This window comes from Papaver somniferum, unplaced genomic scaffold (genome assembly GCF_003573695.1).
Source record: "Papaver somniferum cultivar HN1 unplaced genomic scaffold, ASM357369v1 unplaced-scaffold_10, whole genome shotgun sequence".
Taxonomy (NCBI): Eukaryota; Viridiplantae; Streptophyta; class Magnoliopsida; order Ranunculales; family Papaveraceae; genus Papaver; species Papaver somniferum.
In genome coordinates, this window is record NW_020618825.1 from 6,856,110 (window position 1) to 6,871,745 (window position 15,636).

General features: G+C 37.3%; 1 long non-coding RNA gene across 1 annotated transcript; it reads right to left on the bottom strand.

Annotated features, from left to right (window-relative positions):
* Window positions 1-6,130: 6,130 nt before the first annotated feature.
* Window positions 6,131-6,697, bottom strand: LOC113326750. The gene is made up of 3 exons (XR_003348523.1): window positions 6,573-6,697; window positions 6,331-6,379; window positions 6,131-6,160 (listed from the first exon to the last, which is right to left on the bottom strand). It is a non-coding gene; the product is annotated as an uncharacterized LOC113326750 (long non-coding RNA).
* Between the last annotated feature and the right edge of the window lie 8,939 nt (window positions 6,698-15,636).

Genomic DNA, 15,636 nt, shown 5'->3' on the forward strand with positions numbered 1-15,636 from the left:
TGGGGGAAAATTTTATGAGATTGCCATATAAAATTTTCTAGTTGGCATGTTATTTTATAACCAAGATCATCAATAATTGTTTAGATAACAAATTATATGATATGAGTATAATTCTTGTGATATGAATTATAGGTTCCAAATTTTGGAAACTGGTATGTCTTAAATGACATCGAAAGAATTGGAATACCGGTTAACATGTAATGTATTGGAAGATTGGGCGGTCGACCAAATATCCAACATTGAGGTGTCACTATATTACCGATGCGTTAAATAGACATTGTTTATGTATTTGGGTATAAATTTGCAGAGGATTGTGCATGAGTAGAGGAGTTACTCATCATATGGTATTATACTTGTTGAGATAGCAAGTCTATAATGACTTCATGTGAATTAACTGTGAATGTTAATTATGATTCCTAGAGAAGTTACAATTATTTTGTAAAATTAAATAAAAACATTTTTAAAAAGGTTGTCAAAATTGATTGCATAAATGGATGCAATTAATGAGGAAGAATGGGTTAGAAACTAAGTTGTAGAGATCTCAATTTTGGAAGAAGCCATCTCAAACAGTCTTGATTATTTAGGAATCGGGCTATGATCTATAACGTCTCTGGCGAGACTTATAATGAAAAGGTAAGACATGAAAGTCTTAGAAACTGAACGGTAAGTCAATTATTCAAGAAAAGAGTAATTGCAGTTAACTATTGAAACGGAGAAAAACTTGGTAGACCTACTTATGAAGAGTCCCCCAAAGGAAATGTTTTCAATGAAGTTTACAGAAATGGGACTAAGATCTGTGAAGGAAGGTTGATCTCCCATAGCAGAAACCCAACCTATGTTTTGAAAAAGATAAACAAAGTTCAATATGGTACCAACAAGTTATGAAAGAGATTATGGGGCACTAATATAAAAATTCTCATTTATAATTAGTGCTGGGTTCTGCAAGAAAACATGACGGATGAAAATCCTTAATAAGTCTTAACTTTATCACAAGGTGTCTCGCAGAAACACCTTCGATACTTACCTATATGGGTGTGGAAATCAGGCCGCTTCCTAGAGAAGAAGACCGTTCTCTAAAGAAGACTCATGAATACAGGATATAAGCGCATGGATATTAACGTGCTGAGCTATAGAACACATGATTTTATGAAATCAATATGTGTGGAGATTCCGGTTTTATCATAAGGGGTACTTGGTTCAAGACTAGTTTCACCATAGAACCTCGATAAGGCTTTGAATTTCTTACACTGAGTGAAGGTTCAAATCCAAAAGATACCTATCATTTATGTATTGATTTCAACGATGATGCTTAGTCTCAATTTAGCTTGAACTACGTTGGCTTGATCCCACTCGGGTACGTAGGAAATCACTTGAGTGATGCAGCCACTCTGATTTTAAAGTTTTTTACTTTGATCTTTTGTTATTGAAAATAGGGTAGATTGTTGGATATTTTAAATCTCTTAGAAAATAAAATGGTTTTCGGTTTCGGTTTGCCGCTATGACGGGGAAGTGTTATGTGTTAAATAAACACAATGGATGTTGTTGGAGATGAAGAGACACCTCTAATAGGTGTGATGGTTCATAAAAGACACAACCATCTTATGTGTCTTTTGGAAGTGAAGAGGCATCTCTAACAGGCATGAATATCCCTATAAATAGTGAAGGCATTCTCTCATTCTTAACAATCAATTCAACTTGTTTTCTCTCCATCTAAAGCATCATCAGAAATCACTCTCGTGTGTTCTTGATTGGGTCAAGGGGGTGCAAACTTTGAATCCAATTTTTATGTTCTAGGGCTTTCATTGTATCCTGAAGACATTATTTCGCATACCTGTTGCAATCGCCAATTGATATTGGGAGGGTACAAATAATCGTCTAAAAGAAATCTATTTGAGCCTTGAAAGTCACGAGTACAACAATTTTTTTGTGTTTATTTCATCCTCTATTTTGAACCCATTTTCCAACAAAATACCAAGCATCTCAAAAGGGTATAATTGGAATCACGCTTAATACAAATTGGATGGTTCCTGCCTCTACAAAATAAGAAAACGCTTTGGCTACAAAGAGAGCTCTAGATTTCGCTTTGGGGTGGTTTTTGGAACCTTTAGTTTACGGTCATTATCCAAGAAACATGGCAAAAATATTAATAAACCTTCTACCGGTATTTACATATGACGAGTATCTGAAAGTGAAAGGATCCTTTGATTTTATTGGATTGAATAACTACATCACAAGTTGTATTTCCAATAATCCACCAACAAATGCTACAGAAATAAGTTACGATACTGATCCTCAAGCTAAAAAAGTAAATGGCGGAATGAAGATGTTATTGGCCCTACGGCTGCTACTCGTTGGATGAACGTATACCTACCAGGGATCAAAGAGATACTCCTTTATATAAAAGAGCAATACAAGAGTCCAGTTATATATATCACTGAGAATGGGTATGCAACTAACGGTACAGAACCAATTGAAGATTCGATAACTGATGCTAAGAGGGTTAACTACTACATTCAACATCTCTATCACCTTCAGCAAGCGATTAAGGAGGGTGTTGATGTTAGAGGTTATTTTGCATGGACTTTGATGGACAACTATGAGTTCACAAGTGGATACTCCGTCATGCTTGGTTTGTACCATGTTGACAGGAAAGATGGATTGAAAAGATATCCTAAAGATTCATCGAGATGGTTCAAAAACTTTCTCCGCCCAACAAATTACACATGGACGGGTCATCACATGAAAAGACGGAAAGAAGTTAGCTATCCATAAGAATGGTCTTTATTACTTGCATGTGCACTTTGGAGCACATTGAATGAAAGAAACTCCCGAATGTTCGATGAGAAAGCAAAGGATGCAAAATTAGTCTGTCAAAATGCTAGAGTGTCCTTTTCTCTTGAGCTTCATTGTTCAAACACGGCTTGAATGCTTCATTATAGTACTAATACTCTACTGAGTTGGAATCTAATTTTTCTTTAGAATGTAATTTCTCTTTTTACTAATACCCCATCCATTGCTCTTTTTTTCTAATAAATCTTCATAAATCTTTTTATCTTTTTTTATTTTTTTTCTGAATAAGGCATGGCCTGTATGGCCAGTAACTACTAACCAAATGAATGTAAATAAAAACCAAATTGAACACAACTCCTTAGACCAATAATGCAATATTGGAATGTTGCAAGAGCGGTGATATCCTTAAATTACTCATGAAAGCAGCACTCAAAACCTCAATTTATTAGATTATTTCTCAAGAAACCTTACAACAAAATAAAATTTGAGCTTGAATATAAAACTCAAAATGTTACTTCAATTGTTAAAAAACCCAGGAAAATCAATCAACCGTTTATCATGCCTGACTCTCAATCATCTGAGAAACCTTAATAAAAGATGGCCTAGCTGAAATGTCCTCCCATTCCCTGACATTAGCCCTAGATTTGATCATATCTGTCCACGGAGTCTTCATGAATAGTAACTGCAGTAAGGACTGATTCTCCCCAGAAATTAACTGGGTTCTAGCTGTCTCTATAATATGACGGCGTTTACGTTCTGCAACTCAATTTTATTCCGGAGTTTCAGTACATGATAATTGAAGAATGGTGCCTTGAGTTTTAAGAAATTCTTTGAATTGATTGGAAATATATTCTCCACCCTGATCAGCACGAAAACTTTGATCACTTTACTAAACTGAGTTTTTATCATGGTTGAGAAATCAACATATAGCGTAAGAAAATCTGCTCTTGAGATGAATAGATATACCCATGTATAACGCGAATAATCATCAATAAAACTGACATAATACAAAGCACCTCCTATTGACATAATTGGAGATTTACCCCAGACATCAGAATGTATAAGAGCAAAAGGTTCAGTTGAGATAGAAGTGCTAAGATTAAAAGAAAGAGCTGGTTGTTTTGCCAGTTTACAAGAGATGCAATTTGGTTCTTTATGTAACTGAGTATCTCCTAGTAAACCCTTATTGATCATATATGAAATACGAGAAAAGGAAACATGACCTAACCTAGAATACCAAGACATGAAGGTATATATTGACACAGGTGCAGTGGGAGTAGCAACTAAGACATGACTTTTAGATTCTACTGAGAGAACAAGAGATTGAAGGAACCGACCAACTCTATGGACTATCCAACTAGCTTCCCGGTTTTGAGATCCTGTATAGAACAACCAAAAGGAAAACAATATGTGTTATAACCTTGATCACACAGTTGACAAACTGAAATAAGATTCATTGTAATATTTGGTACATGAAGCACATCTGGTACATAAAAGTTATTTGAATTGTTGACCAATCCTATATGGCTTGCAGTTACTGTTGATCCATCAACAGTATGAATCTTAGGGGTGATGACAGGATGAAGACTTTCAAAAAACTTTTGATTAAAAGTCATATGGTTTGATGCTCCTTAGTCGAGAAACCATTCAGTTGAATAAATACCTGAGGAGATAGAGAAGGCAGATGTAGCTGTAGGATTGTTACCAATTGAGAGTGCTTGTTTAATCATCTCTTGAATATCAGCAAGATTTGGTGCAGAAATACCACCAGGTATATCTAATGCAGATGAGTTTGATATTGACGCATGTGAGATTGGGGCATCCATAAGTCTGGTTGGTGCACTGGATTTGTTTCCTCCATTAGCATTGATTCTTCTCATATTTCTTGAAGTTGGTGAGGTGCAAAATATGGATGAATGACCAAGCTCCTTACAGTACCCACACTGTGTTGTGAGTGTGTCAGGTATTATTGTAGAAGGTGAGGTTTTTGCTGATGGAATATTCCAATTCCTTGCAAAGTGCCCAAAATTCTTGCAATGGTGACACTGTACTTGAGAGACATCACGTTGCACTGAAGCACTTGAATTTCTTGAAAAGTTATTTGAACTTGAGCGTGTAGGCACAACAAACACTCCTAATATCTCTGGTGTGATCCTTTTTCTCGTTTCTTCTGCAATAAGTTCAGACAAAGCAGCTTCCACAGTTGGAAGAGGTGATCAATGAAGAATAGATGCTCTAACAGACTCAAACTCATCACGTAAAGCCATTAGAAGTTGAACTAAACATGTTTCCTCTCTATATTTTTGCCACAGTTCTATAGTCCATTTTGGTTCCATAAGTGCTAATTGATTCCAGACTATAGACATCTCAGAATGAAAAACAGAAACAGTCTGATCATGTGATTGCTTCATAGATCTAATATCTTGTTTAAGTTTATATCTCTGAGCAAAGTTGACTTGAGTGTACCTTTTTGAAAGAAAATCCCATGCATCTTTGGCTACCTCAAAACTAGAGAGTTGCATGCTTATCGAAGGAATAACCGTATTTACAATCAAAGTGAGAATCATGTTATTGTTAATCTCCCATTCTTCTTTTGGATCCTTTGTTTGTACTTCTTTTTCTTTCTCATTAGAACTGCTTGTTGTAGGGGCTTTTTCTGTACCATCAACATACTTCCACATACTCTTTCATTTAAGAAAACTCCTCATGATATTGACCAGTGATTGTAGTTGGTTCCATCAAAATGAACAGTGATAGGTTGACAATCTTCTCTTGACATGATTACTATGTTTTCTTTGGGTTGTATTTTCTCTGGGTTGTATTGTAGCGGAAACTGGTTCTCAGATCTTTCCTAGCTCTGATGCCATGATAAACATGAGCATAGAGATTCTAATGTAGACGTGAGAATAATTCTCTGTATTTCATTGATAGGCAATGGCCTGATATATCCAACTTTACATAACTAGATATGGCAAATAAAATATACACCTAATAATATCTAGGATATATACATCAAGAATATATATGCAATTACAACCAAATAACAACACAATAATGTCAAGATATATGATATCACGACCATATCTTAACACCAAGTACTTCGAATAGCTCAACCTAGTGTCATAAACATCAAGCACCGGAACCAGTTTCGCGAGGTTTTCATCAATTACTGATTGATCAGGAGTTTGGTGATAAAATAATGGCTTTATTAACTGTTCGAAGATGATAGCGTTCATAACAGGGTTGAACTGTTTGGATTCCACTTCTAACCATACCCCAACCATTGCTGAGGCTTCGTTGTTTCCATTTCTAGATAAATCTGCATCCGATTCGTACTTATGGGCTATGTATCGGGTAAGTGCACGAGATTCTGCTCAAATTTAAGTTTGATTGATATGAGTAAATCGGATCTTGAGTATTCCTATAAAAAATTTAAGGTTCATGCATTATTCTTTTGGAGTATATACAAAGAATGTATAAGCATGCACCTGGTTATATAGTATATGTTTTAGACGATAGCTAGTGAATCTAAAAACTCACCAAAAAGTGTGACAGATCCATCTTCCAAAACTGGTATCTGACCAAATGGCTGTAAACCAAGTAACAAAAAGAAAAACAAAAAAAAACTTGAGAAATTAGAAAAAGAACATGTAAAAACAAGTTTCGACCAAGTATCGGGTGACTGTTTACATGGAATTAAACCGGTGCCGATGGACAACATTAAGGCACGGTCGCAGCTAAATCATGTTTCAGTGCGAGTTATAACGGCTAACAAAACATACATTTTTGGCGAGATAAGCTGGGAACTTGTGTTCTCCTTTGGAAAGGTCAACATTGACAAGTTCGTACTCTACTTCTTTTTCTGCCAGGCATGTCATCACACACGCTGTTGGGGATGACATTGGAAACCCATGGGGAGAAAAAGAAAAAGATATTTCAAGTACTTACGCAAAGTTTCTTTTGGATGGAAGAAAGGGTGCAGGAAGATACGTCGTAGAGGAAATGCAAAAATTAATATGGCTTGTTGTCTTCTTCCTTCCTTTTTTGGTCGGTTCCTGTAATACTTGTGTTCACTTTTTGTGAGCCTTTTCCTTTCTTTAATATATTTAATTTACCGATCAAAAAAAAAAAGTTAGTTGGGATCCAAGAGTGCGATAACAGGTCTATGAGTTTCGCTAACCGTTATGCGGAAGAGGCAGGAGACAGGATTGCGAAGGTAAGTGTTAAATTCAGGTTGTTGAAGCGGTTGAGAGGTTGGTCGGAGGCTGAGTGTCAGAGTAAACGGGGTTGCTGGGCTGGGAATACCCCGGTTACAGGGAGAGTTTTCAAGAAATGACTTGGATTCCAAGTATCATAACTTTAGGAACAGGATAAAAAACAAAAATGGAAACCCAGCTAGAAACCTAACATGCTGAGTTATATGGAATGCAGTTGTCTAAAGTTTAAGGGTTTAAGGCTATACGTTCCTTTAATATATTCCGTGTGCAACAAGACCATAATCAATAAAAAAAACCTAGGAAAACAATGAAGGTAATTAATAAAGAAAGATAGTAACTGTTCGCTTATTCGTTAATTCACATGTTAACGAGATCATCAGTATTTCCATTTTAATGTGAATCTAAATATGTTTTTTTTTTTTTTTTTTTTTTTTTTTTGTAATAACAGAAAATAATGGTAGTGAAGATTGATATCGATGAGAAATACAAACTGAAGGCCATGGAATCTGTTTAGGGTTTCACAGGGGTTGATTCAATATCATGGGATATGAAAGAAGTGTTGAATAAAAATAATATGTAACTGATGAGAAGATACTTAGCTCAAACCAATGTTGCTGGAGATGCACAGAAAATGTAGAGGCACGTATACGATACGCTATCCTAAAGGAAATATCGCCTGCCACTCCTCTGAGATGCTACAGCAGTTGGCGAGTCGCCTTCAGAATACAACTACAGTTAGTACCCCTCAATGTAGCATACAATGAGGGTATCCTTAGAGCTTGGCAAAACTTAAAACAGGATAAGAGATGTTTACAGAAAACAGGGGGAGAATAAAAGAGATGTTTCTCTGTGTTGTGTTTTTTTTCTGAGCTTAAAACCCATGCTTATGACAGAAATACTGGTAATGTCTGGTTAAAAACAGTGCAAGAAATGCTGCTTTGTCAGGCATAGAGCAGAGTGTTTCTGCCAAGTCAAATACATACAGCCAAAAGAGCCAGGACAAAACACATACTAACAAAGAAGCCAAAACAAGCACTTACAAACAAAGAAGTCAGGACAAAACACGTACAGACAAAAAAGATTCTTCTACATGTGTGGAAAACACGTACCAAAAGTTTCAGCAAAAAGATAGGATCTAATGAACCCACACTCACACCCACACCCACACCCGAACCCGAGCCCGGCCCGGCCCGTCCCGACCGGACGGCGTGCGTGCTTCTGTGCGAAGCACCGCGCGTACGGGAAAGGCAACCTTTCCCTAGTCTAGGTCTTCCCCCCTCACACAAAAGTGTGTTGACCCAAGGGCATGCCCTTTTAGCCAATTCTATGGTATTTAAGTCTAAAACTCTTTAGATTTTAGTCTATGTGGGACTATTGTTTTATCTATTCAAATGAAAAAACAACTAGTGGGCAATAGGTCTAGAGATCAAAACATAGTCCATGCAAATTTGGTATAACCAAACCGTTTTTTCTAACAATCCCCCACATGAATGATAAAACATATCGACGAAATACGAGAAAACATAATACATCAATATTAGGCTAAGGTGTCCCAGAGATTGAACCTTAACTTAGTGAGAGGTTACCGGAACTGCTTATTGTTACGGTGAACACAATGTCTTGAACCGTCAACAGTGAGTGCAATTCAGAAATAACAACCACACTTTGATGTCTCAAAGAAAAAGAAAGCTGCCAAGCTCTTGCCGTTGTGCCCGTTTTGGCGTGGGCTAAATCCCGGACTTAATGAATGTCTCTAGAGAAAAAGCTCAAATTCTCATAGGAAGCGGCCCCACTTCCAACATCCACATAGGTGAGTCCATTAAGAGTGTCCTGCCACACTCCGCTTTAAGCAAAGCCATGGAACTCATTAAGATCTTGACAGATCATCCTAAAACATGCAGGCAGCACTATCATACGGTTACACCATAGGGAGGGACAAAGATAGTGCTCTCTCGTCATCACCAAAAATTAGTTATCTCATTGAACCTTGATCTTGGAGCTCCATTCACAAGGTTGAGTGTCCTTCATGGCGATTTATTCTATGAGCTTGAGTCCATCCCCTTCGATGTGGATCTAACTACCTCTCTAGATAACCCTTTCGTCAAAGGATCTGCAATATTCTCTTTAGACCTTACAAAGTCTATAGAGATGATGCCAGTAGAGAGTAGTTGTTTCACTGTCTTGTGTCTTCTTCGAAGATGTATAGACTTTCCGTTGTATACACTATTCTTTGCGCATCCAATAGCAGCTTGACTGTCACAGTGGATTGCGATCGAAGACACAGGCTTGGGCCAGAGTGGAATTCCACCCAGGAAACCTCGTATCCATTCAGCTTCCTCTCCAGCTTTCTCCAAGGCTATAAACTCAGACTCCATGGTGGATCGAGCTATACATGTCTGTTTGGTAGACTTCCATGACACAGACGCACCACCAAGTGTGAAGATGTACCCACTAGTGGATTTGCACTCATCTGAGTCTGATATCCAGTTAGCATCACAATACCCTTCTAGCACAGCAGGATACTTCCCAAAACTTAAGCAATAGTTTGAAGTTCCTCTCAGGTACCGTAGAACTCTGTAGAGAGCATTCCAGTGATCCTGCCCAGGGTTGCAAGTGTACCTGCTTAATCTACTCACAGTATAGGCAATATCAGGTCTTGTACAGTTCATTAAATACATAAGACTGCCAATAACACGAGAATACTCAAGTTGATAAATACCCTCACCCTTGTTCTTTTTCAATTTGCAATTGGGATCATAAGGAGTAGTTGCAGGTTTAATTTTATGATTAAATCTCTTAAGCACAGTTTCAACATAATGAGATTGACTAAGACTATATCCATCAGACATCTTTCTGATTTTCATCCCTAAGATTACATCAGCAGGGCCTAAGTCTTTCATGTCAAAGTTTTCGTTAAGCATGCTTTTAGTGGTATTATATACTATCAAGGTTACTACCTAATATGAGCATATCATCAACATATAGGCACACAATAACATGAGAATCATCCACAGATTTAATGTAAACACATTTATCAGATTCATTAACCTTGAAGCCATTAGATATCATTACATGATTAAATTTTTCATGCCACTGTTTAGGTGCTTGTTTTAAACCATACAAAGATTTTTTCAGTTTGCATACTTTATCTTCAAACCTTTCACAACAAAACCTTCAGGTTGGTCCATATAAATTTCTTCATTCAATTCACCATATAAAAAAGCAGTTTTAACATCCATCTGATGTATATGCAAATCATAAATAGAAGCAATAGCAATCAGCATCCGGATAGAAGTGATTCTAGTGACCGGTGAATAGGTATCAAGAAATAATCCTTCCTGTTGTCTACCCCTTAGCTACCAACCTAGCTTTGTGTTTTTCTATAGTTCCATCTGTTCTAAGTTTCCTTTTGAAGACCCACTTGCAACCTATGGTTTTACTACCAGGAGGTAAGTCTACAAGCTCCCAAGTTTCATTTTGTTGAATGGAATCCCACTCATTATTGAAGCTTCTTCCCAGAAGGGAGCTTCCGGAGAAGTCATAGCTTCCTTATAGGTTTGGGGTTCAGACTCTACCGTAAGAGTCACAAAATCTGGACCGAAACCTTTCTCGGTTCTGACCCTCTTACTTCTTCTAGGTTCGGTTTCAGCATCTAGAGACGGGGGTTGACTAGTCGAAGGAACATCTGAGAGATCATCGCGGACCCTTTTATGAGGTCCAGACCCTAAAGGGAAAATGTGTTCGAAAAACACTGCATCTCTGGATTCCATTATGGTGTTCTCACCAATTACCATGAACCTATAAGCACTAGTGTGCTCAGGATATCCTAGGAAAACACAATCTACAGTTTTAGGTCCTATTTTGGTTTTCTTGGAACGAGGAGTGGCCACCTTGGCCAAACACCCCCACACTTTAAAGTATGCATAGGACGGTTGTCTTCCTTTCCATAACTCATATGGAGTTTTTTCGGATTTCTTAAATGGAACTCGGTTCAAGATATAACATGCAGAGAGAATTGGTTCCCCCCACAGGTTCGAAGGTAGCCCTGAACTAGCTAACATAGCGTTCACCATATCTATGAGTGTTCGGTTTTTCCTTTCAGCTACTCCATTCGACTCAGGTGAAGAAGGTGTAGTAGTTTCATGAATGATGCCATTAAGTTTGCAGAATTCTCTTATAGGTATCACATAGTCACCGCCTCGGTCTGACCTAAGAGTTTTAATAGTAACACCTCTTTGGTTTTCTACTTCAAGTTTATATAATTTGAAAGCGTCTAAGGCTTCATATTTACTTCTAAGAAGATAAACCTGACAATATCTTGAGTGATCATCTATAAAAGTGATGTACCATTTTTACCACCTCTAGTTGGTGTTGATTTCAAATCTCCCAAATCCGAGTGGATTAATTCTAGGGGAGTTGTACTACTTCAACCCTTTTGTTGAAGGGTTTTCTTGCATATTTAGATTCAACACAAATTTCACATTTATGACCTTTGTTAATGTTTATTTTAGGAATGCATCCTAATTTAGCAAGTCGTTCAACGGATTTGAAATTAACATGTCCTAGTCTATCATGCCAAACATGTGAGGAGTCACAAACATAAGCAGAAGAAGATGCATTATCATTCAAGTTCAAAGAAAGTACACTAAGCTTAATCATGTTTTCAGTGACATATCATTTTCCTACGAAGTCACCACCCTTAGAGATTACAACTTTGTTAGACTCAGCTACAAATTTAAAACCTTTCCCAAGTAAGATGGTTTCTGAGATTAGATTCTTGTATATGTCCGGGACGTGATACACGTCATTCAATGCGAGAGTTTTTCCTGAAGTGAGCTTCAATTCAACCTTACCTTTTCCTACCACTTTAGAGGTAGAGGAGTTTCCCGTAAACAATTTCTCATCGTCTCCTACTTTGTTATAGGAGGAGAAAGCATTTATGAACTTACAGACATGCCTGGTGGCTCCAGAATCAAGCCACCAGTCTCTCACATTGGGCACATTAGAGACAAGGTTGACTTCAGACACCATGCCAGTAAAATATCCAGAATCATCTACTATGTTTGCCTTATTTTTCTGTTTAGGATCATTTTTGGTATTTTTAGGTGCCCTACATTCTTTGGCCATATGACCAGTTTTCCCACAGTTATAGCAGTCGCCTTTGATGGTGTTTTTGGAGACACCACCCTTTGGTTTAAGATGGTTACCTTTGGAGTTACGTTGTTTGTTTCGTTTACCATTTTTGCTGGATTCTCCGTGCCTTTTCTTTTACGCGGCATTATCGTCCAGGACATGAGCTTTGTTGGACATGTCTTTGCTGAACATCAGGCTCTTGTCCTTGCAGCACAGAAGTTCCTCCACCTGGATCTTTTTCCCCAGCTCCACCATGGTGATTTCGCGATTCTTGTGTCGCAGCCTCCTCTTGTACTCGTTCCATGAGGGTGGTAGCTTTTCAATCACTGCAGATACTTGGAGAGATCCATCAATATTCATGCCTTCAGCAAGAATTTCGTTGTTAAGTAGATGGAGTTCGAAGAATTGTTCTACAACAGGATTTTCATCAGTCATCTTATATTCCAGGAACCTAGCCACCAAGAACTTCTTGCTTCCAGTAGCCTCTGCAAGATATTTTTCTTCTAGGGCTTCCCATAAATCAAAAGCAGTAAAATTCTCCTTTGCATTATAAAAGTCGTACAAGGAGTCATCCAGACATTTAAGAATGTGGTTTTTGCACATGTAATTCTTCCTAGTCCACCTATCCAGTCTATCTTCATAACCACGGTCATGAATCCTTCTTGAGGGTCTTTCTAAGGCAACTTCATCTAGCCTTTTGTCTTTTAAGAAGAATAACATTTTGGACTGCCATCGTTTAAAGTCTTTGCCACTAAACTTTGGGGGTTTGTATACAGTACTCTTTCCCATGTTGTTACAAAAAATATAGCAAAGAGGATATTGCCTTTAGATTGTTGAATAAAAATAATATGTAACTGATGAGAAGATACTTAGCTCAAACCAATGTTGCTGATGTTGCTGGAGATGCACAGAAAATGTAGAGGCACGTATACGATACGCTGTCCTAAAGGAAATATCGCCTGCCACTCCTCTGAGATGCTACAGCAGTTGGCGAGTCGCCTCCAGGATACAACTACAGTTAGTACCCCTCAATGTAGCATACAATGAGGGTACCCTTAGAGCTTGGCAAAACTTAAAACAGGATAAGAGATGTTTACAGAAAACAGGGGGAGAATAGAAGAGATATTTCTCTGTGTTGTGTTTTTTCTGAGCTTAAAACTACTGTCTCATATAGTGTTTGTATCGTTACAAACAAGAAGGAAAACCCATGCTTATGACAGAAATACTGGTAATGTCTGGTTAAAAACAGTGCAAGAAATGCTGCTTTGTCAGGCATAGAGCAGAGTGTTTCTGCCAAGCCAAATACATACAGCCAAAAGAGCCAGGACAAAACACGTACAGACAAAGAAGCCAAAACAAACACTTACAAACAAAGAAGTCTGGACAAAACACGTACAGACAAAAAAAATTCTTCTACATGTGTGGAAAACACGTACCAAAAGTTTCAGCAAAAAGATAGGATCTAATGAACCCACACCCAACCGGGCGGCGGCGTGCGTGCTTCTATGCGAAGAACCGCGCGTACGGGAAAGGCAACCTTGCCCTAGTCTAGGTCTTCCTTTCTCACACAAAAGTGTGTTGACCCAAGGGCCATGCCCTTTTAGCCAATTCTATGGTATTTAAGTCTAAAACTCTTTAGATTTTAGTCTATATGGGACTATTGTTTTATCTATTCAAATGAAAAAACAACTAGTGGGCAATAGGTCTAGAGATCAAAACATAGTTCATGCAAATTTGGTATAACAAAACCGTTTTTTCTAACAAGAAGCACATAAGAAACTGAAAATAACTGTAAATATTGATCCTGTTGATATTGTAACCAAATTAAGAAAGCATTCTCATGCAGAATTACAACTAGTTGGTCCAGCAGAAGAACCAAGGAAGAAAAGAGAACCAAATGAGAAGAACAAAGAACCGAAAAAGACACTACTGCTACTGCCGCCCTTGCGCTAATGAAAGCCCTAATACTTATTGGAGAAATAACGGTTTAGGCTATTGATTTCGGAGTAGGCCTAGCAGTCACTACACTTTGCAGACCTAAAATGTGCAAATCTAGAGCTAGCAATGTTGTCAACATTTTTGATCGGTACAAACAGGCAGCTTTTATTGCTGATGCCAATTTACCTATTATATCAAATTTTTGTGTTTGAGTTTTTTTTTTAATCAACGTGTTTGAGTTTTTGAGTACTATGTGGCTTAACTTGCTACTATTATACGAGAATAAAAACATTTTTTCGTAACTATTAACCTAGAAGTATGCTTGACATCTATGACCGGAGGTTTAGTTATAGGCTCATAGTGACTTCCCTGCGGACCTGCGGTCGCAATGGTTAAGTCCTCCAGCATCTATCGTCAGGCTTTTTTTCTTGTTTGGTATGTTTTGACCAAAACTCAATTTTGGTTGTCCAATTTGTTGATTAATCATACCTATGTGAATCTTCTTCCCGTCCTGTCATCATATGCATGCCATGAAATCTCAGCATATGCATGCTATGAAATCTCAGCACCTAAATATTCAGTCGGTCTGGAAACTCCCTCATCAGTGGCGGATCCACGCTTGAAATGAAACTGTCCTCCCTAGTTTCTGGTAAACCAAAATTTAGAGCTATAATTTGGTTATCAAGGTATTTCCTTTCCTAATTTTGGGTAGATTAAGAAAGTTTAGGTTATATCAGTAATATTCGATAACTACAAATCCAATTGTTTACTTATATATATTTTATTCCCTTTGTTACTTTTTAATAGGCTGGTTTATATAAATAAATGTTTCAAAAAATAATCTGGTTTTCTAGTTGGGAAAGTCAAATATTATTTTAATTTTCTGGGACCACTTTTCTGTTAACTTCTTTTAATGACAAGTGTCATGTGGACCATTTCACTTTATTTCTTTTGATCACAAGTATCATAGAGACCATTTCATTTCTTTTATTGACAAGTGTCATGAGGACCATTTTTAATGATTAGTTCTCTTAATTTCTTTAAATTTCTCTAAAAACAAAATCAGCATATTAAAAAGAAACGGAATGAATATATGCTTAAATTAAGGGCAAATATTTAGTGAGTCGATCTGATCAGTTAGTTTAGGAGTTTTCAAAATTAAGAATTTTTCTTTAACAGTAGTATTGATCCGACCGCAGTGTATATATTTGTCTCCCCAGTTTACCATTTCTGGACCCTCATGTAATATTCCTTTTTAAGCATATATTCCAGGAGGAATTTGCGGGTGCAGATCCCATGTCCCCTTCCTACATGTGCCCTCGTGTCCCACTAGTTAGATTTTGACACGTGGCTTCCTTTTTTTTTCCATAATTCAATTATCCTATTTACGGTTAAAGATAATTATGAAAACATAAAAGCATATATACTGTTACCTTTTTTATCTCCCGAACCAAAAATCTACATCTCTCATTCTTCTTCTCTTAATATATAAACTTTCAGCTCCGTTGTGTAAACCCTACAAAATCAAAAAATATATAAACTTTAAGCTCCTTTTAAT